Raw genomic sequence first — 26,391 nt, 5'->3', positions numbered from 1 at the left:
TTGTTATTGTTGCTGGACTGTTAATTAATTGGTTTGTTTCTTGCAAATTATTGGTTGTTATTTCTTCAAGTGCAGCATTGACATCTTTTAATGCCTGAGCAAGTTGTTTTTGGCAACTGTTTTTAGAGCGGGAAGTCGAACCCTGGTGGTTGTTTGGTTCATGTGCTCAGATATTTTTTGCTTTAGTTCTTGTTGCTTTTCTGTTAAACAGCATTCGTGTTTTTTAGGTGAAGGCAAAGGGGAGGTTGCCTGGTTTTGATTTTGGAACAGTTCAGCAACAGTGACATCCTCTATTTCCAATACCTCCTCCACCTGCGCTTGAGCAACTTCTTCAGTTGGTGGTAATTCTTCTTCCATATCTTGAGCCTGTGTTGCTCTTTGCAGTTCTTCCAGCTCAACTCCTGTGAATACTTTATTTCTTATTATGAATCTTCTCTGGTCTGCTAGCCTTTGTTCTGTTATTTCTGTATCTGGATGCTTCTCTTTCCAAATTTGGTACATTCTTTTTAAATAACCTCTTCTAGTTGGACTAGACTTGTAATAGTAGTAGTATTATTACCTTCTTGGCGTTTTTTGTATATTTTTTTCAGTTAAGCGACGTTTCTTCCAGTAACCTTGCAGTCTCCAGCCCTGGTTGCTCAACTGAAGATCCTGAGTCCTGTTGCCCACTTTCCACGAGATGTCCAGAGACTCCAGCACCTGGCAGGGTCCTTGTTGACCCGGGCAATGAACAGTCCAGCACCTGGCACGCTCGTTGTTGACTCGGGCGACGACCGAACTGGTATAGATTTATTAAAGTTACGTCTCATCATATTGTTGATGGGAGAGGCACTCTTCGTCTGGCTCCTCTGGTGAAACTTGTCCAGTATGGTTGGACCTCTGGCATAGCTCTCTCCTTCCTCAGAGCACGCAAGCCCCACAACCACAGCAAGGTAGTACCTCACGGGGCATTACCAGTGCCCAGTAATATTATTATTATTTCTTGTTTACACAGTCAGACAGGTGTTATTGACTGGTTTATTTTATCCAGACATCGAGTCCTTCAGTTGTTGTTGTTGTTGTTGTTATTGTTATTATTATCATTATTATTAATTTATTTAACATATTTTTATACCACCCAAAACGTACATCTCTGGGCAGTTTACTACGTCTCTGGGCAGTTTAGAATAATTAATTTATTGTAATAAATAAACATTTTATAATTATTATAATTATTATAATATATAATATGATTGCTGTAATTATTATAATAATTTGTTTATTATTTCTCTGTGTATAAAAGGGCTGTATAAAAATTGAATTAATTAAATAAGAATAAGAATAATACAAACCGGTCAATAACCCCTGTCTGACTTTGTAAACAATAAATAATAATAATAATGATAATAATAATAAAAAAAATATAGCAATATAGCAATGGCGATATAGCAATGGAGTTTGGACTAGACAAGTGTGCTGCATTAATAATGAACAGAGGGGAAATAAGAAAAACAGAAGGAATAGAACTGCCCAATGGAAGCAAGATCAAGAACCTGGAAGAGATAGAACATTACAAATACTTGGGCATTCTCCAGGCTGATAATATCGCACACACTGAAGTTAAAAGAAAAATGGGAAGTGAATACATCAGGAGAGTTAGAAAAATCCTCAAGTCCAACCTCAATGGCGGGAACACCATACAAGCCATAAACACCTGGGCTATACCTGTTATCAGATACACTGCAGGAATAATAGACTGGACCCAGGCAGAGCTAGAGACGCTAGATCGTAAGACCAGGAAAATCATGACCATCAATCATGCTCTGCACCCCCTCAGTGGTGTCGATAGGCTATACCTCCCTCGCAGCTCAGATGGAAGAGGAATGCTGCAAGTCCATCAAACAGTAGAGGAGGAGAAAAGAGGCCTTGAAGAATATATCAAGGACAGTGAAGAAGATGCACTTAAAATGGTCAATAACAAGAAAATATTCAACACCAATTAAACAAAGCAGGCCTACAAGAAAGAACAAGTCAAGAACGGAGCAGAAAAATGGAAAAATAAGCCACTGCATGATCAATATTTGCACAATATAAGTGGAAAATCAGACATCACCAAGACCTGGCAATGGCTTAAGAATGGCAACTTGAAGAAAGAAACAGAGGGTTTAATACTGGCTGCACAAGAACAGGCACTAAGAACAAATGCAATAAGAGGAAAATTAGAAAAGTCAACAACAAACAGCAAGTGCCGCCTTTGTAAAGAAGCAGATGAAACTGTGGACCACCTAATCAGCTTTTGTAAACAGATCACAAAATACAAAGATCTACAAATTGAAATTGAAAGGCTGTGGCAGAAAAAGAACAAAATAATCCCAGTGTTAATTGGCGCCCTGGGTGCAGTTCCAAAACAACTTGAAGAGCATCTCAACACCATAGGGGCCACAGAAATCACCATCAGCCAATTACAAAAAGCAACTTTACTGGGAACAGCCTAGATTCTGTGATGATATCTATAACAGCAACAACATTGACAATAAAATTCAGCCATCCCAGTTCCTTGGGAAGGACCCGATGTCTGGATAAAACAAACCAGTCAATAACACCTGTCTGACTGTGTAAATAAATTATAATAATAATAATAGGTGATTTCGAACTGGCTGGGATCACCCATGTTATCAAACAAGGAATAAAAATAGGCAGAAAGTTATTCACAGGGATTTGGGGGATATATTTTTCACCCCTCACACTTTATTTCTGGTCACAAGATCCAAATGTTCAAACATTGGTAAAGCCCAAATTTCAACCAAAGAATTAAAGCCCACATTAATTGTGCAGCTATCACTACTTGATATTGTAGAGGTGGTTACAACTAGGGATGCTTACTTCCCCCTGCCTCGCTTCTGTATCATTAATAGCATCTTGGTTTCAAAACATTAGCAGGGGATAATCTTTATTTCTGCTGATTTCTGCAGACATAGCTTCTGCTAATGGCATAAGGGCAGGGCAGGCTGATTTTCTCTCTCTGGTCAGCCGGCAACTCTATTTACAACTCATCTTTGGATGAATCATTTGTGCATCAGTCATTTGTCATGCAGTGGGAATGGGACACATGTGAGCATTGACGCTGCTGAAAACGGTCCGAAAATGTCAGGCCTTGAAGCCCATGAGCAGCATCTAAACTAAGGCTTGAACAAATAGAACACATTCTGCCTCCTTCCCTCTGCAGCCACCTGTCTCCCACTGCATCTCCTCTTATTCGGGGAGATTGCAGAGGAAAGGGCTATTGGCCAAAATCCCTTACACAGGTGGAATGTATTCAGTTCCCCCATATTAAATCTTCTGTAGTACTAGATGCTGCCCTACATCTCTTTAGTTATCTTCTTTGGTATCCATGATGACTCTGTTTGGTAGTCTGGGAATGCAGTATTGCAAGGAGATGGAATTTTATTTGCTGCTTTGAGTATTTTCTACAACATTTTTACTAGTAATTTACTGAATATGTACGCAGAAGTTAATATTTGTTGGAACTGGCTGTCTCATTTTGAATTGTATGAGGAGACGTTCCATGCTTGAAACAAAACAAAACATCCCCTGAATGTTTACTGAGCAAAATGGCTGCACTAAACACAGAAAGTGACAAAACAATCAGGTTTTGCAACATATTGAAATATCATTCTGACTGCCTGACATTCTGATAAGTTCATGCCATACAGTGTCAAATCACAATCCATCAGAAAACTTATGAACATTAATCAGGTAAATCTAAACAAAGCGAAATTCTCAAAAAGAGCCCAATGGAAGTTCAAGATGTGTTCAATGTGTGGAAGAATTATTATTATCCACAAACTGAAAACCCCTATTTTTTATTTTACCTTTAAATATATAATTTTCTATTAGGAATTCTGGTGTGCAGTAGAGAAGAGATACTCGGATCTGTCATCAGTAATGAATAATGTGCTGGAGTGACACTTTTTATTTAGAAAAATAATAAAATACCTCATTTGTCTAGAGTTTGGAAGACAAGGAGTATGAATACAGTGATGCTGTCAGTGATGACAACTAACATATTCTCCCTCTTCATATATGGGCATAATTATATGATCCAATTCTGCCTGGTGGTTACTTTTCTTTCTAAATTTTTATTCTGTAGCAAGAGCAATAACAGTTAGAAAAACGAATACTCTTTCTCTATACATGTAATATAGCTGATCTGTGTAAAATACCTTCTGCTTTTATTAATGTATGAACACCATGCAGTTATCTTCCCAACATTTGCATCTTAAACAACTATCTATTATTTGCAGACAAATTAAATTATGAGTGTGTCTAAGCCCCAGTTCTACATGTCTTGAGTAAGATTGATTGGCAGTGGCTACTGAACAAACAATTGGAAAATCTTCTTTATGCAATGCATAATCAGTAGAATTAATTCACACATAGATGGCTTTCTAACAGAATTAGCCATTTTGGAAGACAGGTCAATCAATGGCTGTAAACCATGATAGTCAGGGACGGAATCTGCAGGTTCAGAGCTGGTATACTTTTGATTATCAGACGCTGGGAACAAAAACAAAACAGTCTTTAGGAGCAACTGACTGGTCAGATGTTTAATGCAGAATTAGACTGACCTTTCTTCTGATTGAACTAGGCAATCCTTGTGTTCTTACACATATGGAATTACTGACATTCAGTTATGATGTCCCAAAACTGATGCTCAAGGTGACATCAAATGCAGAAAGGACCAGATTTTGGAACATTTATGGGAAGAATAAGGTCTGTGACTGCTGAAAGATTTTAAATGAATATTTGAGATATCTTTGGGGGAATGGAATTGATTCTCCTCAAATCAATATGCATTAATGAAATTCATATTCCTCACTGTAACAGTTGCACTGCAATAAGGTACCACCCTCTCCCCCCCCAATCCAAATGACTCTAGAAAATATGCTTCAAGCTACAGGGAATGTCATCCTGAGATTCCTTCTTGGCCCCAAATGAAGCGAAACACATTTCAGCCAGCCCTGATGCCTTAGCAAAAGTCACCCACTGAGAACTTGTTACCAGGGCAGAAGTCCATGATAGCCTGATTTGCACTGGGGCAGATAATGATATTCCAGAGAAGTACAAATGTAGGATATGGGGAAACAAAACATCTTTCTGGTTACAGATTGTGTTCTGTCCAAGCGGAGTACAGAGCAAACACCAGTGGAGGTTTTAACAGAGCTTTACTCAGTACACAAAAAAACCCCACAGAGGTCAGTACAAAAACATGTGGATTCACACAATCACTAAGACAGGTTAAAGGTCCAGATTGCTCCACAAAGTAAATGGCCTTGAATGACTTTGAAGACTAAGAGCAGCCTGGAAGGAGCTAATGCCACAAGGAGACACTCCAGATGAAGCCTGCTGGCTTCAAGCAAGCTAAGCTAGGCTAGGATCTCAGAGTAAAACACACTCTGACCCCAATGGACCACAAAATGAAAAATGACCAATATTTACTAGTAACTTGTCTTGATACAGCCAGGGCACTATGCAAATGAAACAGGGCTTTCTAATGCGAGAGGGGTAAGGGGAAGGAGCAATTGCCCCAGGTCCCACAAATGGAGGGAGCCCCATCCAAAGTAAAATTCAGTATTTGAAATGATTTGTAATGAAGTGAAGTGAAATGAAAATCCTTTTCATTCGAGGCAGTACAACTAATCAGTTAAAATAGAATGCCAGGATTAAAAGCTATTTCAGTATTTTGAGCTATTTCACTGACGTAGAATGCAGTTGCTAACATACTGCACAATGTTATAAATGTTATGTGAGTGCAAAAAATGCAGAAAATTGTTGTGCAAGCACAAACACTGCACAAATGGAATTGCACAATAGTGTCTCCATTAAATATTAGGGGTATGCACAAAACCGATGGTTTTGCCTCCGGTCGAACTGGCCCCAGTTTGAGTTTGAACCGAGCCAGTTTGACCAGCTCAGAGCTCTACTAGTAAATGGGAATCCAGTGAGGATTCCCCTATAACAGTAAAGGGGCAGGGGTGCAGTCCCAAGGGTAGAGGCAGTGGGAGGGAAGTAAATAGGTACTTACAAGTGCAGCTGGTGGTGGCTGTGGTAGCAGATATGGGGGGGGCAGTGGGGGTGCTGGCCAGCCCAAGAGTAGTCAGAGCTGCCAGCAGCCTGGTTTGTTCTTTCCCAAGAATAGTTCGGGCCTCTGTGCATGTGTGGAGGCCATTTCAGTGACCTCCATGCAGGTGAAGAGGTCACGAAAATAGCCTCCATGCATGCACGGAGGCCCAAACCTGGCTGAGAAAGGCCCAAACCGGGCCACCACTGGCCCTGCATTCTCTGGGGGATGCCAGTAGGTCTAGGGGGAGTTGCCCCAACCACCCACCATGGCTGCCCCCACCACAGCCACATTTAATTCCCTCCCAAACCCTCTTATATTAGGACAGCCCCTTTACTGGTAAAGAGGAATCCTCATTGGATTCCCCTTACCAGTAGAGTTCCAAACTGGCTTAGTTCTTACCAAGCCTAGTTCAGACTTGGACTGATCAAGGCCAGTCAGATTTGACTCTATACCCAGGTTCGAACCAAGCCGGCTCGCACACCCTATTATATATAATGGCTGCACTGTTTCATAACTCCGTTTGCACAATCCTTGTGCTTGCGCAACAGTGCTCTTGTGCAACTGTGCAAAGTTTACAATCCACCATATGTGTAATGAGCCATTTAGAAGGGCAGTATATAGAAACTGAATAAACAAACAAAACAAACAAAGTTACACAATATGGCAGTGAGAGAGATGAAAGGGGAGGCTCAAATGAACATTTTACCCCCGGGGTCTGTCAGAGTCTTTAAAAAGCCCTGACATGAGAGCAAACTTTGGTGTGCTTCTGTCTTCCTATATGGAGAATCTTGTGCACAACTGGGTGTTGTGCGTGGTTTTCTCTTGAATCCCACACCCCAGGCCTAGCGCACACAGCGCTCTCTATATATCCCATCAGTTCACTGTGTGGAAGGGAGCAGTTTCATTCTCCCCTAATCCCCTGCTCTGCCAAACAGCTGAGCAGCAAGATGTTAGCTATTTCTAGAGACTCCACACACTCAAGCCTGGATGCTTTGTGTTTGAGCTCCACTGGATCATAGCGACTCAGTATTTTTCCTGACAAGGACTTAATTTCATGTGTGTGTTTTGCTCTGGTATATGTTATTTTCAAAAGAAAAAATCAAAGCAAATGGCTCTGAGATGTTGGCATCCTCAAATCATTTGATACGGGCACTCAGCAAAACTGTCACTTGGCAGTAATTGGCATTTGTTAATGAACATATGGGCTCCTTAGCTCTGTGCTATACAGTACTATTGTCAGGTTATTTCAGTATGTAAAAAATGCTGTGTAGTATAAATTCAACTAGCTTTGAATTAAAGGGATGTGAGTAGCTTTTATGGGTAGGCAAGGCAGTGATTGGGCCCTGCTGGTTCCTATGTATTTTATTTCTGATGCTTTGCTAAGCAGGCATTCATAGAGTAGATGAGCATTAGGGGTATGCATGGAACCTCTCCAGGCAGTTCAGTTTGAGTTCAAACCAGACTCGAACCATACTGCCCAGTCTGGAAGCCAGTTTGTTAGAACCTGCCAGCAGTTTGGTTCATGCCCTAGAACTGGGCTGAACCAGTTTAACCCAATTTGAGATGCTTGCAAAGTGGAGTCTGGTAAGGATTTCCCTTTACAAGCATTGGAGGAACCCTAAGAATTTGAAATGGGGGGAGGGCAGGAGATCACCTAATCTGTCACCATGGCATGGTTCCACAGTGGTAGGCCAGTAGCAGCTTCCCTAGGCACCACCAGTGCTCCCCCACATCAGCGCATGGGGAGGAAATCCTCACCTTTTCCCCCTTTGCAAGCAATCAGAACTGGTCGAACCACGGCAAACTGGTTCAATCCAAAGTGGACCGGTCTGGCTCAAACCCGGACCAGCTCCCCTTTTTGGAGGGCTGGTCCAGTTCAAGCTCAAACCAGTCAGACCAGGCCAGCTCGACTTCGAACCCAGTATGAGGCAGACTGGTTCGCAAACCTCTAATGAGCATTGATGGAGTTTGCTCAACAGTTTCCAGACAAACAGGGGATGGACATGATCTTTGTGCCAATGCCCAGAGTCATTTGACTGGCTGCTATTGAAAATAAAATGGATCCAGCATGGCAGTTCTTATGTTCTAAGGTCTCTAGAGCTTCACACTGTTCTTTAGATCAGTGTGTTTAAAGTGAAAGTACAGCATCATTTGCACAGAGCTCCCACTACCTTCGCTAGTAGCACCCATGGAGTTGTGAGTCCCATACAACCAGATAGCCTTCATCCTGCTTGGGTATGCAGCTTGTTGTGCTGTACGTAAGGCACTATCTTCTTGTTGTTCACATTGTAGATGATGATCCTGTAAATGACAATTTTTAAAAATCACGTTTTCCTTATCCTTAAATTGGCATAATGTCACTTAATTTTCCCCTGACCCAGCAATGGAAATGTGCACACAGAAAGAGGCTTTCAGTACAGACATGCACTAGCACTGCTCATCCAGCTCCCACTGAATTGGCCGGATGCATCTTTTGACACAGATGGGACACACATCCTCCTCTGGGGCACTTAGTGCTTGGAGAGATGCATGTTCAACCCTTTCCCTTGTTGGTTAATATACCCCAGCCCCAAGAAGAGGCAGGACACATAGAATAGTTTGAACTATGGCCATACTTTATTGCTAGCAATGGATAACAGATTTGTAGTGGAAACAACAAATAACTAACCAAAGTGCGGGTGTCAAAGGCAGCTGCTGCCTACCTTCAAAGGGCAAATCAGTAGGAATGTGCACTGAATTGCTTCGGTGCACATCCAAGGGCAGCGAGGGGTTCCCTTAAGTGGAGGCGGGCAGGTCCTACCTGCCCATCCTCCAAGCCCCCACCAGCACACCACGGTGCTATTGCTACAGAAATACTTCCATGCAAGTGGCAGCTTGTGTAGCTTTCCCCTCTAAAATGCCATGCCACAGCGATGGAATGCATCCCCGGCATCCCTCATGCAGCATCGGCGAGTAAATGGCATTGGTGTATGCCTGCCTCCTCTTAAGAGAACCCTGCACCCGGTGCTGAAACATTCTGGCACCAGGGAGCCAAAGTGTTTAGCACCTCTCAAAAGAGGCGCCAGAATGCTTTGGGCTCATCTCTACAAATCAGCCAATCTCAGAGATGGACAGCAGAAGGAGCCAGCTGAAACATCCTCACAGCCTTGCAGTTACCTGGAGGACTTGCCCGGACATTTGCCCCCCAAGCCCCAAAGCTCTGAGTGGGTGAGCCAAGCAGGTGCCCAAAGCCGATTTCATTCCCTGACACCGCCAGTATCCAGAACTCTGAGGGGCTGTTCCATGGAACCCCTCTTCAACTTAGTAGTGCTCTGGTGGAACACATATGCAAATTCAAAATCCCCCATCACTTGCACTTGCCTGCCAGTGTGACAGGAGCTCCCTATTGAGAGAAATCACTCACTCCTAGTGTCAGATAACACCCTTAACAAAAGGCCATCTGTGCAGAGCAGGTGCAAAAATTCCCACCAAAGGCCAATCAGGTGGGAACAAAAAATTCCTGCTTGGCCTCTAGCAGCAACCAGCTAATCTTGCACAGCTTATTGGATGGGCAATGAGTGGAAATGGAACTCTGCCAAGGAGCAGAGGCGGCTGGTTTATATAGCCCCCTCCCTGCTTGCTGCCAAATGGGCACACACAATCACATGCAGCACCACAGTGATGTGCTGTTGCCTCTCCCAGGGCCAGGCACATCTCTGCCCACATGTCAGCTTCCTGGAAGAGTGAACTGCACCACCACCTCTGCAGACGGCCAGGAAATAGCACGTTACTCTGAGGCAATATACAGGACTGTCCTGGAAGAAGAGTAATTGACACAAAACATGTTGGGCTAATAGATAGATAGATAGATAGATAGATAGATAGATAGATAGATAGATAGATAGATAGATAGATAGATCCAGTGCACTTTGAGATGCCCTTCTGCTTTCCTTCCCAGAAACTGCTATTTCACCTACCAACTCAGCCACTATCATTCAGAGCTAGCATCATGGCTGGGCACTGCCGAGGCCTGTGCTCCAGCAAGGAGCACACTGTTGAGAGCTTCCTGGAGTTGCTGGACCTCCTCTTCTCACAGTTGCCACCTGCTGACTTACCTGCCCTCTCCCTCTTATCCACAGGGTTGAGCATAAAAGCCATGGCAGCAATGAAGAGCAGCAGCAGCTTTCAACACTTGCTTAATTACTGGCTCTCTTTCTGGCAAGCTAGGAACTGGTAGCAATGACAAGGAGGATAATGAGGAGCAAGTGGTCGTAGGAACAAAGGAAGCTGACCTATAAGGATGTGCAAATTGATTCGACTAGGAATTAATTTGGGTTGAATCGGAGGTGATTCAGTTATTCTATCCTGAATCAAACTACCCTGAAAAAAGGGGGCAGATTCGAGGTAGAATAGACTCACCCCCAATTTGACCTGAACCAATTCAGGCAATTCAGGTGCCAACTTGAGGGCCATTTTGCTGGAGAAACAGGCCTCAAAATGGTGCTTTCATCCAGAGAGAGCTGGTCTACCAACTGGGGTCAGCGGGTAGACCAGCTCTCCTTGGCAAGCTGATTCACCAAGTCCAGAGCGGTTTGGTCAACCAGCCAATCCCAATCAGTAAAGCAGTTCTCCTGGTTTTCCGGGGAGAGCTGGTCTATCAATTGGGATCCGTGGGTAGACCAACCCTCCTTTCAGGATTTGGTGCATCAGCCCACCCTGGAGAGTTCGCCTACCCGCTGATCCCAATTGGTAGACCATCGCTCCCTGGAAAGCAGCACCATTTTGAAGCTTGTTTTCCCAGCAAAACAGGCCTCAAAATGGCACCCAATGTGCCCGAATTAATTTGAATCAAATTGGGATGATTTTTCAAGGCAGCTGGCCAAGCCATCTGCTTTCAATGAATTATTTGGGTGGGGGCTGTGATTCGATTTGACCTCAAATTGAATTGCAGATATTGATTCATGTACACCCCTACTGCCTTATACCTTAGCTCAGTATTGCCTCCTTTGATAGCAATTTCTTCAAGTTTTAAGGCACAGGTCTTTCCCAGCCCTATCTGGAGATGCCAGGTATTGAACCTGGGAGGGACCTTCTGCATGCAAAGCAGATGCTGTTCCACTGTGCTACAGCCTCATCCAATGGGTCAGTAGGATTCGACCTAGTCCTATAAAACTGTTTCCTCAGCATAAATGACTGGGTGCTCAAGCACAGACCAAGTTATTCTTCCCTATCCTTGTGTACTTCCAGAAAATCGGTCTTGATAATCTCTTTCATTTTCCCTATTTGACTTTTAAGTGCAGTCTGGGGGAAGAACCCTCAACTGGAGCATTAGAAATGTTTGAGGTATAAGCAAGTTCAAGGTAAGTTCACTGAAAAAAACAATGGGGATTTCTTGCAGGGAGATTTCTTTCCCCTCTACTCATCACTGCAGAGCATTTATATTTACTATGAATATCTACATTATAGCAGACCACAGCTATTAAAAGGATCACATTGCAGTACTGTTGTATTGAACAACCAGATTCTTCTCAACAAGAAAAGTATTGATTATGGGATTTAGTGTTTCCAATATGTTTCTAGAACAATGGGAGGTCTAACTGAACCTGCTTTTTCAGATGTGCTGTACAGGAATCCATCCAAGTGCTTGCCCTCCCTCAATGACTCACATTTAAAGGAATGCATGATTTTTATTTTTATTGTTTTTGCTGCTGTGCTGCAGTAAAAAATTTCCTGCTGACACAGTAGGTTTCTTTGCAAGGTCAGAATGTTAACATTACGATAATCATTGCTGCTTCATATTATCTTCTCTTTCATTTGCCCCTTAGAGCAGCCACATTTGTTTAAAGAAACAAGGAGCAGGATTTCAGATCTAAACATAGGGAGGAGAGCTGATCTTGTGGTAGCAAGCATGACTTGTCCCCTTAGCTAAGCAGGTTCTGCTCTGGTTGCATTTGAATGGGAGACTACATGTGAGCAGTGTAAGATATCCCACTCCGGGGATGGAGCCACTCTAGGAAGAGCATCTAGGTTCTCAGTTCCCTCTCTGGCATCTCCAAGATAGGGCTGAGAGAGATTCCTGCCTGCAACCTTGGAGGAACCGCTGCCAGTCTGTGTAAACAATACTGAGATAGACAGACCAATGGCAGCTTCCTATGTTCATATGTTCCTATGCCAAGATATTTGAATTTTCACAGCTGATTTTAAAAAAAGCCAGTGATGAACATTAGATTCATGGGCATGTTTGATCTGAGATTGTAAATAAACTACTACAACATTAGATTCTAATCTAGATTCACCTTTCTTACATAGTGATATTGAAGACAGTTTAGCATACTTCACCCTTGTGGAATGTTTGGCCCTGTTAGTACTATAGGGCCAAATATTCCATATGGCCGTTAAGGAGTACTTTAACTATTCATTTAAATGTACCTTGAGTGTTCATTTTCATATCTCTTTCTTGTGAACTGACAGCCTTTTGTCTTAGAGAAACTAGTTTCTCTTCCATTAACATTCTTAGAGGTTTTACCTTGGGAGAAATCCTGAAACGGGCTTTGAATCCCACTTCCTTGACATTTCAGTGCCAACCTTCTTGTGTGCAGCCACTTTCTAAAGCCATATTTTCAAGGGATCAACACTGAACAGGCCAGCAACAGTGCATGGGATGGGGATCTACTTCTGACCTCGCAAACCACTTTTCAGCACAAAAGAAGAAAGAGTGCCCCAGCCCCTGAAGGCCTCTAGAATGCTGCAGAAGCCTCTAGGCCACCTTCTTGTTTTGCACTATGAGAGTCATCTACCAATTTAAGCAGCTCATGAGAAATTCATGTGCCCTTTCCAACTGGGATTTGGGTGCATATGAAATAGGGCGGGGGCCAGATGAAGCCTGTGGACCATTTGTACTCTCCTTGTAGACACTAGTATCTGCAATGATGGAGTCTCCAAGGATTTGTATGATGCACCATGGTTTCAGAGCACATTTGCACTGCCACAAAAAGCCATTTGGTACAATGTCATCTTTATTAGGCTACTGTACTATTATCTCTGCACAACCATCTTCTGAAGCAGGGTCATATCTGTAATTGAACAAGGGGGACACAAATGGCCCTGAGTCCCTGAGGGATGAAAGATTGCACTTTACTCTCCCCCTTACACCTCTCTGAAGAAGAATGTGGAGGGTGGCAGGGGCCTATCTTCACTTTTTGTCCCAGGATCGACTCCAGTCTTGCTTCATCTCTATTCTGAAAGTACTTATTTGCAGTTCAGGATAAGTACACACACACACACACACACACACACACACACACACACACACACACACACACAGAGATATTTTCTGTGCTTACTTTCTAAAAACAATAGCTGACAGATAATATTGTTTAGTACTTAGAAGAAAACCTACAGAGAAATCTGTTCCTAATTCCATTCACCTACACTGCAAATTAGGCGTGCCAGAAAACAGCCAGAACTACTTGTTATTCTCTGCTTGCATAGGAGTTGTAAAAGATATATGCATTTTGACTTGAGGTTGCACTGCAGTGTGGAACTTGGAGAGTTTGAAACAGTTTTCTTCTAACAGAATTTTAAAGAAAAGATCATGGAAATACAGAATGAGAATTGCAGTTGTATGACATAAGACATCATAACATCAGGAATGAATAGTAGTGACACTGGCACAGAGGGAGAGGGTTCGCCTAAGTCAGGGATCGCCTGTCAGGATCAGGGCCCAGACAGTCCAGCAACGAGGGCCTGAGTGGAGCAGCCAGGAACCCCTTGAGCTAGAGGCACCTCTGAGACATTAACCCTTACTAAGGGGCCCACATCCTTGCTTCCAAGGTATCCAAACTCCACAGAACCCAGTCATCAATGCAGGCAACCTTCAGAGTGAGAGATACAATGGAGTGCCATGCTCCAGGCCAGAGGGCTGCCCCTTGAAGGGGTTCACTTCTTCTGCAAAGGGACAAAGTCTGCAGGAGCAGTTAGGTCAAGGGGCAGAGAGGTCCAGGACAAGGGCTTCAATCAGGCGCAGAGCCAGCCAAATGGTGATTCCTCTAATGACACCCAGTGTGTGCGATGTCACGTGCACAGGGGCGTGGCTTGGGCTCCAGGGAGCCCCGAGCAAGCTCTCTCCCACCCACGCCCAGACTCCAGAGAGCCCAAGCAAGCTCTTCCCCTGTCCATTTCAGGCAGCATTTGCTGCTTGACAGCCTTTATTTCCCTTTCTCTCCATCTATCTCAGGCTATCCTGAGCCGAGGCCACACACCCTTTGCACATGACATCCACATCTTGAACAGCCAGAATATAGACAACAATATAAATAAACTTATTTGGGTCATTTTTGCAATATAATATTTGTTGATTTGAAAGCTGAGACTGGAACTGCATATTACAAGAAATATGGGACTGTCACTACAGCTGCATACTCATATTTCCCTCTCCTTAGTGTGTAGGTGCAAGATATCCTGTGTTCCAATGAAATGGGATTGTCTGTCCTAGGAAAATAGGAAGCTGCCTTATACTGAGTCGGACCATTGTTCCATCTAACTCAGTATTGTGTGGGAAAGTCCAGGTTTTCCTGATTGATTGATAAGTGCCATCAGACTGGTGTCAATTCTTAGCAACCACATATATAGATTCTCTCCAGGATTATCTGTCTTCAACTTGGCCTTTAAGGTCTCTCAGTGGTGGATTCATTGCTGGAGTACATCCACTGTGCTGTTATTCATCCTCTTCTCTTCCCTTCAACTTTCCCCAGCATTATGGACTTCTCAAGGAAGCCGGGTTTTCGCATCATGTATCCAAAGCATGGTTATTATTTGTGCCTTGAATGAAAATTCTGGATTGATTTGTTCTATGATCTATTTGTTTGTTTTCCTGGCTGCCTATGGTATCCTCAAGTCTTCTCCACCACCAAAGTTCAAAAGCATCAAAGTTCAAAAGTGTAAAGTTTTCCTACTCTGCTTCATTCAAGTGTTGGGGTTTTCCCCCATTTATCAAGAAAGCAGAGGCGGTAAATTTGGCCAATGTCATCAGTTAGGTCTTTCCCTCACTTCCTTCTTACCAGACATGATAGATCTATTTCTTTTATTAATTCCAAACCCAGATATGTTTGAAAATGCAAGAAAAAAATAAGTTATGAATTTGACCTTTCCCCCAAGCCAATTAGAGTTCATAATACTTCTTGGAGAAAATTTCCCCACACAAACAAAAATCATGACAGCTCTGCTTTATACATAAGCATGAGGTCAATGGTTGCTTCTCATGAATCTAAAGTCCACACATAAATGCTCTACAGAGTTAGTATCTACGTACTGAGTTCCCCCTCCCCAGTTTTAAATTCATAATGTGCCACCGACATTTTAATGAAGTCAGTGGCAAATCACCTATTACATTGTAATATTTGTGAATTGCACCCATAATATCCAATACCCCAAATGCTTTGCTTGCTATAAAGTTGTTTCTCTCAACTTCTATAAGCATTTTCTTATTTTTCATCTTTTGGAGAGTATACATCAGCAACGATTTATGCGTTGCTTTGAAATATATAGAGGCATGAAAAAGGATCTGATTTATTAAACCATTCCCTGAAGGCCCACATAGACTATGGAACAGTTTTCAATATTAGGTTATCGTGGAGTTTTGCCCAGCGAGGAAGCTATAAAGCTATTCAAGGATATGCTTAGCTGGCTGGAGTCCCGTTTCCCCCCCTTTTAGATCACAGTGAAATACTAATTTGAGGCTGTGCCAGAAGCATCCTTCTCCTTTCCGATACTGATTATTACAACATTATTTGTCTGAATGTTGCTCAGGCTTCATATGCAAGACTGGAATGCATACAGTGGTGCTCCAAGCTAGCTTTAACCTGCAATTCTTAGAAGGACTGCCAAGGATTTGCCACCACAACTGTGTATCAGACTATAAAAGGACAGCAAGGGAAGTTAAGTGCTCTGAGTTTTGCAAATAAAAATATCTATGTATTGGCATTGTTCAGAGATGCTCATTTATAATGAACACATATGTCAGCAATATATGATGGTGAATAGATGCTATTAAGCTTTATTGCATTGACCTCATCTCCATCATTCATGCATTATGTAAGCTTTCCCAAACACATGTTGGTAACTCTTCATAACCCAAAAGCATTTGTTTCTTTTCATGCTGCATGTTACTATGCTTGTTTTTCTGAAAGGAGATTACATCATGCACAGCTTTTTTCCTTACTGGGAATATTTTCATTGCTATGGAAACAGCTCATTACATGATATTGTGGGGGGGGGGTGTCTTTGAGTAATTAATTTCTGCTTTAACATCTTTGATTACCGCAATATAATGTAAACCACATTTCAAACAGTACCAGGGAAACATTTATAGACTGCTTTTCTTTAATGTAATGGAAGCTCATTGCCTAAGAGATCAGAACTCATTCTATAGTTAGAAGGATTTCTTTTAGCTTTACCAAGCACTTTTCTAAAAGCAGAACTTTTTAAAAAGCATTACTTAATAATATATTATAATATATAGTATTATACTCTCTCTCTCTTTAAAACCAAAACAAAAACATCTTTGCTTTAAATACCTAGAAAATATTAACATTCAGAATCCTGAAGTTACAAGATGACATTTTGATACTCATTCTAAATATATATTTGTGTAAATAAAACATATCCTTCTAATCCTTCTAATATACATAATTCTAACCACCTCTAATTTGTCCAGTCACGTTCAAGGAGGTTTTAGTAATCATGGGCTTTTTTGTGAGAGAATAATTTATGAATCATTTGAAGTTGCTACTCTGGTTTTTGTAAGTGCAAAGGCTCACTAGTATTAGTGAAGAAGTGAGAATCTCAGATTACAAATTGTAATCCTATAGATCCATGTAGTGGGTGTACAGAATGTCTCCACTGCCACAGCTATAGTGGCTTGCTAGGTGAGGTAAATAAGACACCATCCCTAAAGCTAGCCATATGCCACAATCTAACAGCTAGTTACTACTGTATTTCAGGCTTATAGTGGCATACTTTACAGCTGGAACAAATTTATCTAGCATTTCTCCTATGAGTTCTGCTCTGTGAATTCTGTGAACATTCTTCAGAGTGTTTGTATAGCCGACAAATATTAACATGATATCTAAGATTCAACAACATGAGCATTTGGCATCCAATGATTGCTGAACTGCAATGGAATAAAAATGTTATAATTTCATTCATTCAGCCAATACAGACAGGCTAATTTAAAATTGAGACCATATAATCTATTTCCAAAATCCTAGACTGAATGTTGAGGTTCAGCTTTGGCAGTAATATCACTACGCCTCAGCCTTGTACAGGGAGGGGCCTTGCCCCACCCTGCCTTCCAAAGACGCAAGGCTCTGGGTGGGGATAGTCAGGGTGCTCAGCTGGAGATGGGTTTTATGTCCTGTTGCCTCATTTGGCATCCTCTTGGCTTCCTTCCCTCCCTGCCACTCTATGGCACCCTAGGGCTGTGCTAGTTGTACTTTGGGGGCCAAGTAGGAATTTTGTGCTCCCTGATTGATTTGCTGTTAGTGTTTTTTGTTTGTTTTTGCCTACTCCATCCTGTCTACTTAATTAGGTGGTTGTTGGTCACAACTGACAGAGGCAGTGCACGTAGAACATAGGAGTACAGCAATTGACTGGTGAGCATTCTTGGGTAGCTTTTAATTAAGCAGGAGCAGTCTATTGGGCCTTCAAGGCTTAGTGGTGCAAGGGTTTTAACTGGGACTCCTCCCCGTTTCGGGGATACCACCAACCTCAAAGGCTGAACAGCTTGAGGGGAGGCCTCTGAAATTACTTATTCTGAAATTACCTGATCTCACTTAGAAGTTGGCAAGGATGAACGGCAATCTGAATTTCACTGAACCACTGATCTGAGCCAGAGTGTGATTGCCTTAGGGTCTGACTTCTGGCCTGAGTATAATACACTGCTTAGGAATAGGGTCAGCAGAGAGTTACATCTGCTACAGTTAACTTGGCACTATATTATTGAATAAAATTGTGGCTATTTCACCCACATTTATTTGTCTGAATATTTATTGGCTCATGTCTTTCTGGGTGTGGGGACAAAATGCACACTTTGGCCAAATGCAGACATAAAATGAAACTGGAACTAAACAGGGCAGAGGTTAGAACTCCATTATATCCAAATTTGTGCAATGAATTCGTGTTGAGCCAAAAGCGTCCCTCCTGCTGCTGCACATGTCTCTCTGTTCCAGGCAAGCTGGCAGCTGTCTGTGCAAAAACACAACACAAGGGCTACACAGCGCTACACTGAGTGCATGCAACACAGTGCTACACTGCAGAACCACACTCCAGCAGGGCCCCCTCAAATTGATTGCAGCACTTCACAAAAATTCCTTTGAGCTTTTTGTCCCTAACACAACCATTCCCCTTGCAGGACAACCTGTGCTGTTATCCTGCCCACACCCTACATAGGTGGCCTGGAACAGAAAAGGTGTTACCTGCTGCACAGGTGTGCACCAACAACAGTCACCATTGCTGGGGTCCCAGGCAGATGGATGGTGGTGGGCTTCACCCACAGCAAGGGCTCTCTTCTCCAGAAACAGAAGAAAAGACTTTGCTGCTGTTAAAAAAGCTGGAGGCACAGATGGAGTGCTCTCTCTGCAGGTGTGCTCTCTCTGCAGCTCCAGATTAGGTGTTTTGTGTTTTTTTTTTTTTGGTTTTGCTTTCTAAGTGCTATAAGGCCAAAGTGAGGCAGCTGAATCCCAGCAGGCTGCCATTTGGGGGGTGCACAGTTGAATTCCAATACATTGCCCCCCCCATGTGTTCACTACATTGCAATGTATCTGGTCATTGGTGTAAAGACCGTGATGAGGGAGTAGGCCCCCTTCATCCAGCTGCCGCACCTACCATTGACCCCTTGCATGAGCCTCACAATTGCTACATGTGTGAAATAGACATGAGAGAGGAGGACAGATGGGTCTTCAAGGAGGCCGTAAATTGGATGATGTGTGCCTACAAAGACACCATGAAGAAAGTGGTGGGTGCCTTGGAGTGATCTGATGAGGCTACTGAGAGACAGGTTAATGCACCACAAACTACCCCAGACCAGTAGCCTTGTAGCCAAGGGTGTCCAGGCATGTGTCCAGAAATGTGCCGCCCACACCTGCTCTTCTCCTCACAAGAAGTCTTCAGTGCTGGGTATGTGGGTGTGTGGCAGCATAGCCACACTCATCCCTGGGCTGCTCAGAGGCAAAGAGGGATATAGGGGAGACAGGAGGAGCCACTGCTCCCCAAGAACAGGGCAGAGAGAATTCTGAGGAAAGCCCCACCCAATCCTCCCCCACCATGTAGGATTGCCAGCCCACCTTGGAGTATGTGCCCCAGAGCAGGCGGTTGCCATGTAGTGGGCATTTCTGCATCCCCTCATGCATTGCCTTGTGTTTAGAAGGCAAACAACCATAGATATAGAACCCCTCACAAGTTTCCAAACCCTGAAATTACAAGCTTTCAAGCCTCCACAGAGCTTCCATAGCAATACCCACACCCACTTGTTAAAAATCCCCAGTTTGCTGTTCTCCGCCAAAAGTTAGCAACGAGGATGCTTTCTGTCTTTCTGTCTGTCTGTCTGTCTGTTTCTTTTAATAAAGATTGATTCCTTGCTCTTAAAACAGTTGTGCATTTTCTTCAGCCCACACATCCATTGTCAGCGGTCTAAGGGAAGGGTGGGGAGTGTATATGCTGGAAGGGGAGGCAGCACTGAGAAAACAGGTGCTGAATGCCAATGTCACATGAAAGGTCTTTCAGGGCACACCAAAAAGTGTAAATGAAGAATCATGAACCTGCCAGAATCTTTGTGGGAGCAGAAAAGGGAGTCAGGCTTGCTACCTTTCACCTGTGAAGGTTGCAGAAGCTCCGCTGCCCAGGAAGGAATCCAAGGTCCTGAAACTTGTTACATGGGGGGTGGGGAGAGAAGGGGCCCACACACAGCCAGAAGCAAGAGGGTTTGAGTCCCCCAACAACCAAGTAGGATGTGCTGGGAGGGGGTAAAAAATGGGACATGCCCACACAGAGCTGGAAGGAAGGTGTGCTGGCCCCACAGGCAGCTGGCCAAAACCATGCCTCAGGCAAGGCACAAATAATGGGAGTTCCCTCCCTCCCTGGAACACCACCCTTTTGTGCTTTGCAGGTTAGGTGGGTGGGCACTCCCAGCCAACACCACCCCAAATGCCCAAGCAGGTGGAACATGCAATTCAAGCTCCCATGAGGGCGTACACCACCACCCAACCTCCCTTACAGCAAGAGAGGAAAGGTGTTGCCATGGCAGGCACAGCAGCAGTGTTCCCTCTAAGGTGTTCACATGTTTTTTTTGATGTCTCCTCGGTTAATTTTAGATCCCACTCAGGTTGAACCAGGAAGGTCCCATTCTGAATGCACATGTGCACAATGCCTTGATACTTTTTTCTTTTCTTTTTGTTGTTGTTAAATATTTATTTTAATAAGACAATACATAAACATGAATAGTAAAACTGATACATAATGACATCCATTAACCATCCTTCCAGATATATAAATAATTAGATGGAGAAGAATGACTAAAATTATCTTGATTTGTGAACAGAATGAAATCTGACCATATCATGAAAAAAATCATTAGAAACACTGCCTTGATTCTGATGCCCAGAACAAAACTCTTTCTGCACAGAGATGAAAAAAAGTAGAGAGAACACTGCACAGCACCCAGCATCACTGTCCATTCCACAATGCAGATGGTCCTCAGCACCATGGAGGAGGAAGCAAGACACAGAGCCCAGCAAAGGAACTACTTGCTGGAGCATTGCAGCAGCTGCCTGTTGGGAGGCTGCAAAGTTATATGCGGTCTCTAGGAGATTTGAGGGGCTCATAGTGCACTCCAAGGCAGCCATCCACACAGCCCAGAGACATGCGGCAGCTGTCTCCTCAGCTTCCAACTTAGTGGATGGTGGAAAGGAGGTGGGTGCTGCCAATAGCACCTGGAGTTCAATGGAGGACCTGGACAAATGGGGCAATGAGCACTTTCAGGGCAGCTTCAAGATGTCTCAGGTGACCTTTGACTTCATGGTAAGGATGTGCACGGGCCTCCGAACCAGTTTGAACCCTGGACAACTTGAAGGTTTCCCCCACCAGTGCACGACATCCAAAAAGCCCGTGGGGGCGGCAGCATACCTTCCTGCTGACCTCTTGCAATGTTTACCAGATGTACCCTAAAGTATGAGGTGCACCTGCTCACATTGCGTGCTTGCATGTTGGGTGCATGTGTGCGGCATGCATAGGTGCACCTCATACTTCTGGGTATGTCTGGTAAACGTTGCAATGAGGCAGTAGGAAGATACAGTGCCACCCCGACGAGCTTTTCAGATGTCATGTGCCAGTGGGGGAAATGCAGCCGGGGGGGGGGGTAAGTGCATCCTCACCCACCCTCAAAGGCATCCCTGGCCCCCACCAGTTCCATGCACATCCCTACTTCTTGGCAAGTGAGATGGAGCCCATTCTTTGCCAGCAGGACACTCTGATGCACCGCACAGTGTCCAAGCGCAAGTGGCTCTCCATAAAGATTTACAAGCTGGCCTCCAACGTGAACTACTTGTCCCTGAGCAATCTGTTTGTAGCTGGCACATCCACTGTCAGTGAGATAGTCAAGGAACTGGTGGGCGGCCTGTTGGTGGGCGGCCTGTTCCTGGAGGACATGATCCACAGGAGGTGATGTTGGGGTTCTGGGGAAAGGGTCTGTATAGATGGCACATATATGGAGATTTTACTACACACACGCACACCATGCTATGATGAGTACTTAAGCCAGAAGTACTGCTACACCATGACCCTGCAAGGTGTGGAGGACTCAACTGGTTGGCTCATGAACATGCACACAGGGGTGTCGGGCAGAAGCCATGAAGCAGACATTTTCTCCACAGCAGCATAGAGGTTGGTGGGCAACAGGTGAAGGCAGTGTCATTCAGGTACCAGGGATACAGCCTGCAGGAGTGGATATTATTCACCCCCATCATGCACCCAGAGATGCCCTGAAGAGGAACCTGGCTAATGAAAGGGCAGCTGGTGTATTAACGCTGAATATAGTGAAAGCATTGTTTCTAAAGTGTACTCATGGAAATGGTTTCATGTAAAAAGTATTTACATTAGAGGTTTAGGTATGGCATTTAAGGCTTATTGTTCTGGGTGAGATTCTGACCTTTACCAAATGTTAGTGATGGTAGGCACCATGCCACAAAGTTCAGTAGTGGCAGTGAATAAAGAACAAGAACCACCTGTACAAATATAATTCTTACAGCTGTTCATTTTATGATTTGAAAGCTTTTATTTCAAAATATGTTTCATCTTCCAATCTTCTTGGGATTAAGTGTGAGCTTAATTTAATAAAATTGTGAATTTTAATTATTCTATCACTTTACATCTATCCACAATTAAAAGTGACAGTAACAAGATTCATACAAAATAAATAGTGTAAGGTATTACAAAATATACCTTTTGTTTCAGTGTGTACTTTGTAATAATTTTAGGCCATGCGCCCCCCTCACTCTCCCATCCTAATTTGGACGTTCATGAGAGCAGTCTCTCGGCAGTCAGTGAGACTGCAGAGAGGAGGCGGAGCTGGTTGTGTGGGCTTCCTTCTTGACTGAAAGACAGCCCTCACAACCAATCACACTGAATTTAAAGTAGGAGCTTCCTCCCTCAACTCTGGTTCCAGGGGAAGCAGCCTGTGGTTCCAAATCTGAACGTATCGCAGACTGGCTGGAATCTCAAGCTGCAGTGATGAAACTCACTAAAACCTGAGGGTTCATATTAGAGTTCCAAATCTGGAACCTCAGTTTCATCGCCACGCTGGACTCCAGTTTCCCATATTCGGACATAAGGTCCACTGAACCGCTGGCCTGTTCAACTGCGGTTCCGTCTTATGTATGAATGCAGCCACAGGCTCCAGGAGGATTGGTGCCAGGTTGAAGGGGGCCTTCAGGCAAAGTCTTGTGCTGTCCCCTCCGCAGCCTTGGACAGAGTGGCAGTGGTGCAGAGTGCATCACAGTAGCTGTACTAGTCACACCATCTTTTAAAAAAACAGCAGCAATGTAGTGCCTGGGCCCTGTTGCTCTGCCAGTTACACAGTGATAGCACTAGAGCATTGCAGTATTGTTAAAACAAACAAACAACAACAACAATAACAACAACAACAACTGGTGGCAGCCATTGGTGCTGCCACCCCAGCTCTCAACTGAGTCAGGCATCAAACAGGTTCTCAGGGCCAGGCTGTAGGCTTTCTGCTGGCCTTGGGGCCTCATGCAGTACCTGACTTAGCTAACCTCTGACGCTGCCCCAGGCTCTGGTATTGATTCTTATTTCTCGTATAGAGTGTTGCCCATTTAGGCGCATTATCAGATACTTAAAGAATAATTTATAAAGCATTGAAGAGCATTTACTTTGTGCAGAGAGGCTAATAACATCATTAAGATGGTAGAACGTGTCAGAATTTAATAAATGCAAGTGCACAATGAAAGTCTTAATGCCTATTAGAATGAAAGCTAAACAGATTTCTATAACAATTTGATTTTTTCCCCAAGTATAAAGCTCAACCAATGCTTAATTAGCATTCCCAATTGCAGCTATGGTGAATCAATTAGATAATTAAGCTTGGAGCTATCTCTAATATCACTCACATTTATATTAATAATAAAAATCCTATATGTGGATGGCAAAAGACAGAAATAAATGGCTAAATGACTAATAACAGATGAAAGGAAGCAAAATAGATGCAAAAGTAAATGTGTGATAATTAATTGTCCTCAGGTGTCAATGTCTTCATTATTTATGGATTTATCCAGGATGCCTCAAATTTTACTCACTTAGTAGTTGTGAGATTTCTATTTCCAGCTTCTGTATAAAACCCCTCGATTTACATATTTTAAGCATCATTAGTTTGAATTTACTGTTCCGTGCTTTCTGGTATTTCAGTGCTCACAACCTCACCAACATACATATATCTGACCAACTCTTCCCTGCCCTCTGTCTCCAGCCATTCCTACACGCCACAAAGAACAAACACCAAATCAGGCTGAAATGCAGCCTCGCATAAGGTGCATTCAAGTAGTTGATCCGAAAGGTTACCAAAAGCATGGCTGAGTCGTGCAGAGTCATCCTGCGAAGAATACATTATGTAATCAGAGAGGTTAAATGAATGTGGTATTCCTTTATAATGTGCTGTTGTCAAGGGAGGGCTAGATTCAAGATAAAGAAGTGACAAAAGAAATATTGAATTTCATGATTTAGCCCTAAGCAAGAAATCTTGTCAGTGGCATGAGATTTTCTTGACTGTAGTCTCGGTCCAGCAACTGATAAAGCATTTATCCTGTGCCATTATAACCACTGGGAAAAGATTGGCTTTATGACTGCAGGAATTAAAGGAACATTAATCCTATCACATGAATGCAGAGATGAGACCCTTAAGAGGAAAAGAAATGTGCCCAAGGTTATTCCTCACAGAAGTTAGAAGTAAGCACTCTGTGATTTACTTAAAGCTTTACTGTTTTATAGACAATAAAGTAAAGTCATAAGCACTTAAGCAGAGTATATTTTATATTAAATCTCTGATCTTAAAATGCTGGCAAATTCCCTTCAACTTAACTGATTTGCCAATATTAACAACTGGCTATTGAACATGGCAACTCGTTGATTGTTCCATGAATCAATTAAAGTGAGCAAAGGAAACCAATGACTCAAGATTTGCATTGATTTAGTACTTCCATTCGAAACATATAGTATAGCTAGTTCGGGGAAACCAATACAATTGGGTATTTTAAAACGGGAGACTATTAGGGAATTAAATGCTGAGGACAGTCAAGCACAATGAAGGAGGCTTAAGATGTGCACTAACCACACTAAAACCTACATGTTCTGCATATGTGCTGCTCCCCACCAAGCATACCAGCACAGGTCCAGACAGATCATTTCTAATAAGATACCTATAGTTGACCATACCACCAGGGGCGTAGCAAGGTTGGAATGGGCCCAGAGACAAGATTTTAAAATGCCTCCCCCCAAAGTCCAGGGCCTCCACACACCCCAGGCCCCCAAGGATTTAAGTCTGATATTCCAAAATAAGTATGCTGCCTGCAAATACATTTCACTGAATACACACACACACGTCACAATATATAGTGATATACATTGAGTACTATACATTTGTATTACTTTTAATGCCTAGAACACACGAGAAAGATGAATTATTAAAATGGGCCCCTCGCTGCAGATTAGCAAAGGAGACTTTCAACCATGCAGGGTGAACCTATGTTTGTTTTCTCAGAATTCTGAACAAATTCAGTCAAGTTCGATTCCAGGAGGTTTTTCACAGGAGGCTTTTAAAGCCCTTTAACACACATCTCCTCTGGAATGGAGGTGCTGCATTCACATGTTGGCCAGATTTACCCTGAAGTCCCTGCAAGTTATTGGGGAGCAGTTCACACACAAGAAAAATAAAATAAAAGCACCACACATGCTTCACAGTTCTCACTCAGACCTTCCGGGTTGCAAAACAACTTGAACATAAGTGCATTTATGAATGAATGAATGAATGAATAAAATTAATAAAATACTGTTCCAGAAGTTTTTGCAATTTTCTGCCATGAAACAAGCCACTTATAGGACTTTTTAGATAGTTTTTTTTAAGTCAGCAAATTTTCCAAGCTGTTTCAAAATAAATATCCAGAGACTTCTCGGTCCCTCCCCCCCCCCATATCCAAGCCCTATGGCAAGCAGATCCCTATATGCGGGGGGGGGGGGGCGGGAAAGGTAACCACAAAAAGGAGTTCACACTCTACCTGGCAAATGCTGGTCTGGGTTGAGCAGGGCAGCAAGGGGTCTTCTGTTGCAGAGAACACTCTGCCTGCCTCCTCCTTCCTGGCTTGCTTGGGCCCTACTCGAGTTCAGGCTTCACTGCGGCCTACACGGAGGCCTCCGTGGAAGCCCCGCCCACCCACCGATCAGCTGAGAGGCGGGAGAAAAGGAGCTCTTTGCAGTGTCTGCTGCTGGATTGCCGGCCAGCAGAACAAGCAGGAGAGACGGCGAAGAGGGCAAGTGGCTGAGAGGCTATGGGGCTGGGCAGGGGGCAATGGGGAGTCACATGAGGTGCCTCTGGGGTGCCCCTCCAGGCAGTGGGGCCCCCAGACAACTGTCTCCCCTTGCCCTATCATTGTTACGCGCCTGCATACCACTAAAAAGCAGTGCTTCAGGCTAGTGTATCTTTATGCCTGGAAATATCTCAGGACTTGTAGTGCTCATTTCAAAGCAAAGGTGAA

The 26,391-nt window shown here is 43.5% G+C and overlaps 1 long non-coding RNA gene across 1 annotated transcript; it reads right to left on the bottom strand.

The window, feature by feature from the left end:
* Window positions 1-4,334: 4,334 nt before the first annotated feature.
* LOC128347409 (uncharacterized) lies at window positions 4,335-25,994 on the bottom strand. Its single transcript, XR_008317555.1, has 3 exons — window positions 25,915-25,994; window positions 8,275-8,404; window positions 4,335-4,536 (listed from the first exon to the last, which is right to left on the bottom strand). It is a non-coding gene; the product is annotated as an uncharacterized LOC128347409 (long non-coding RNA).
* Window positions 25,995-26,391: the final 397 nt, after the last annotated feature.

The sequence above is a fragment of the Hemicordylus capensis genome, chromosome 1 (genome assembly GCF_027244095.1).
Source record: "Hemicordylus capensis ecotype Gifberg chromosome 1, rHemCap1.1.pri, whole genome shotgun sequence".
Classification (NCBI taxonomy): Eukaryota; Metazoa; Chordata; class Lepidosauria; order Squamata; family Cordylidae; genus Hemicordylus; species Hemicordylus capensis.
The sequence above is the reverse complement of the archived record's forward strand: the minus strand, read 5'-3'. Positions and strand labels throughout refer to the sequence as shown.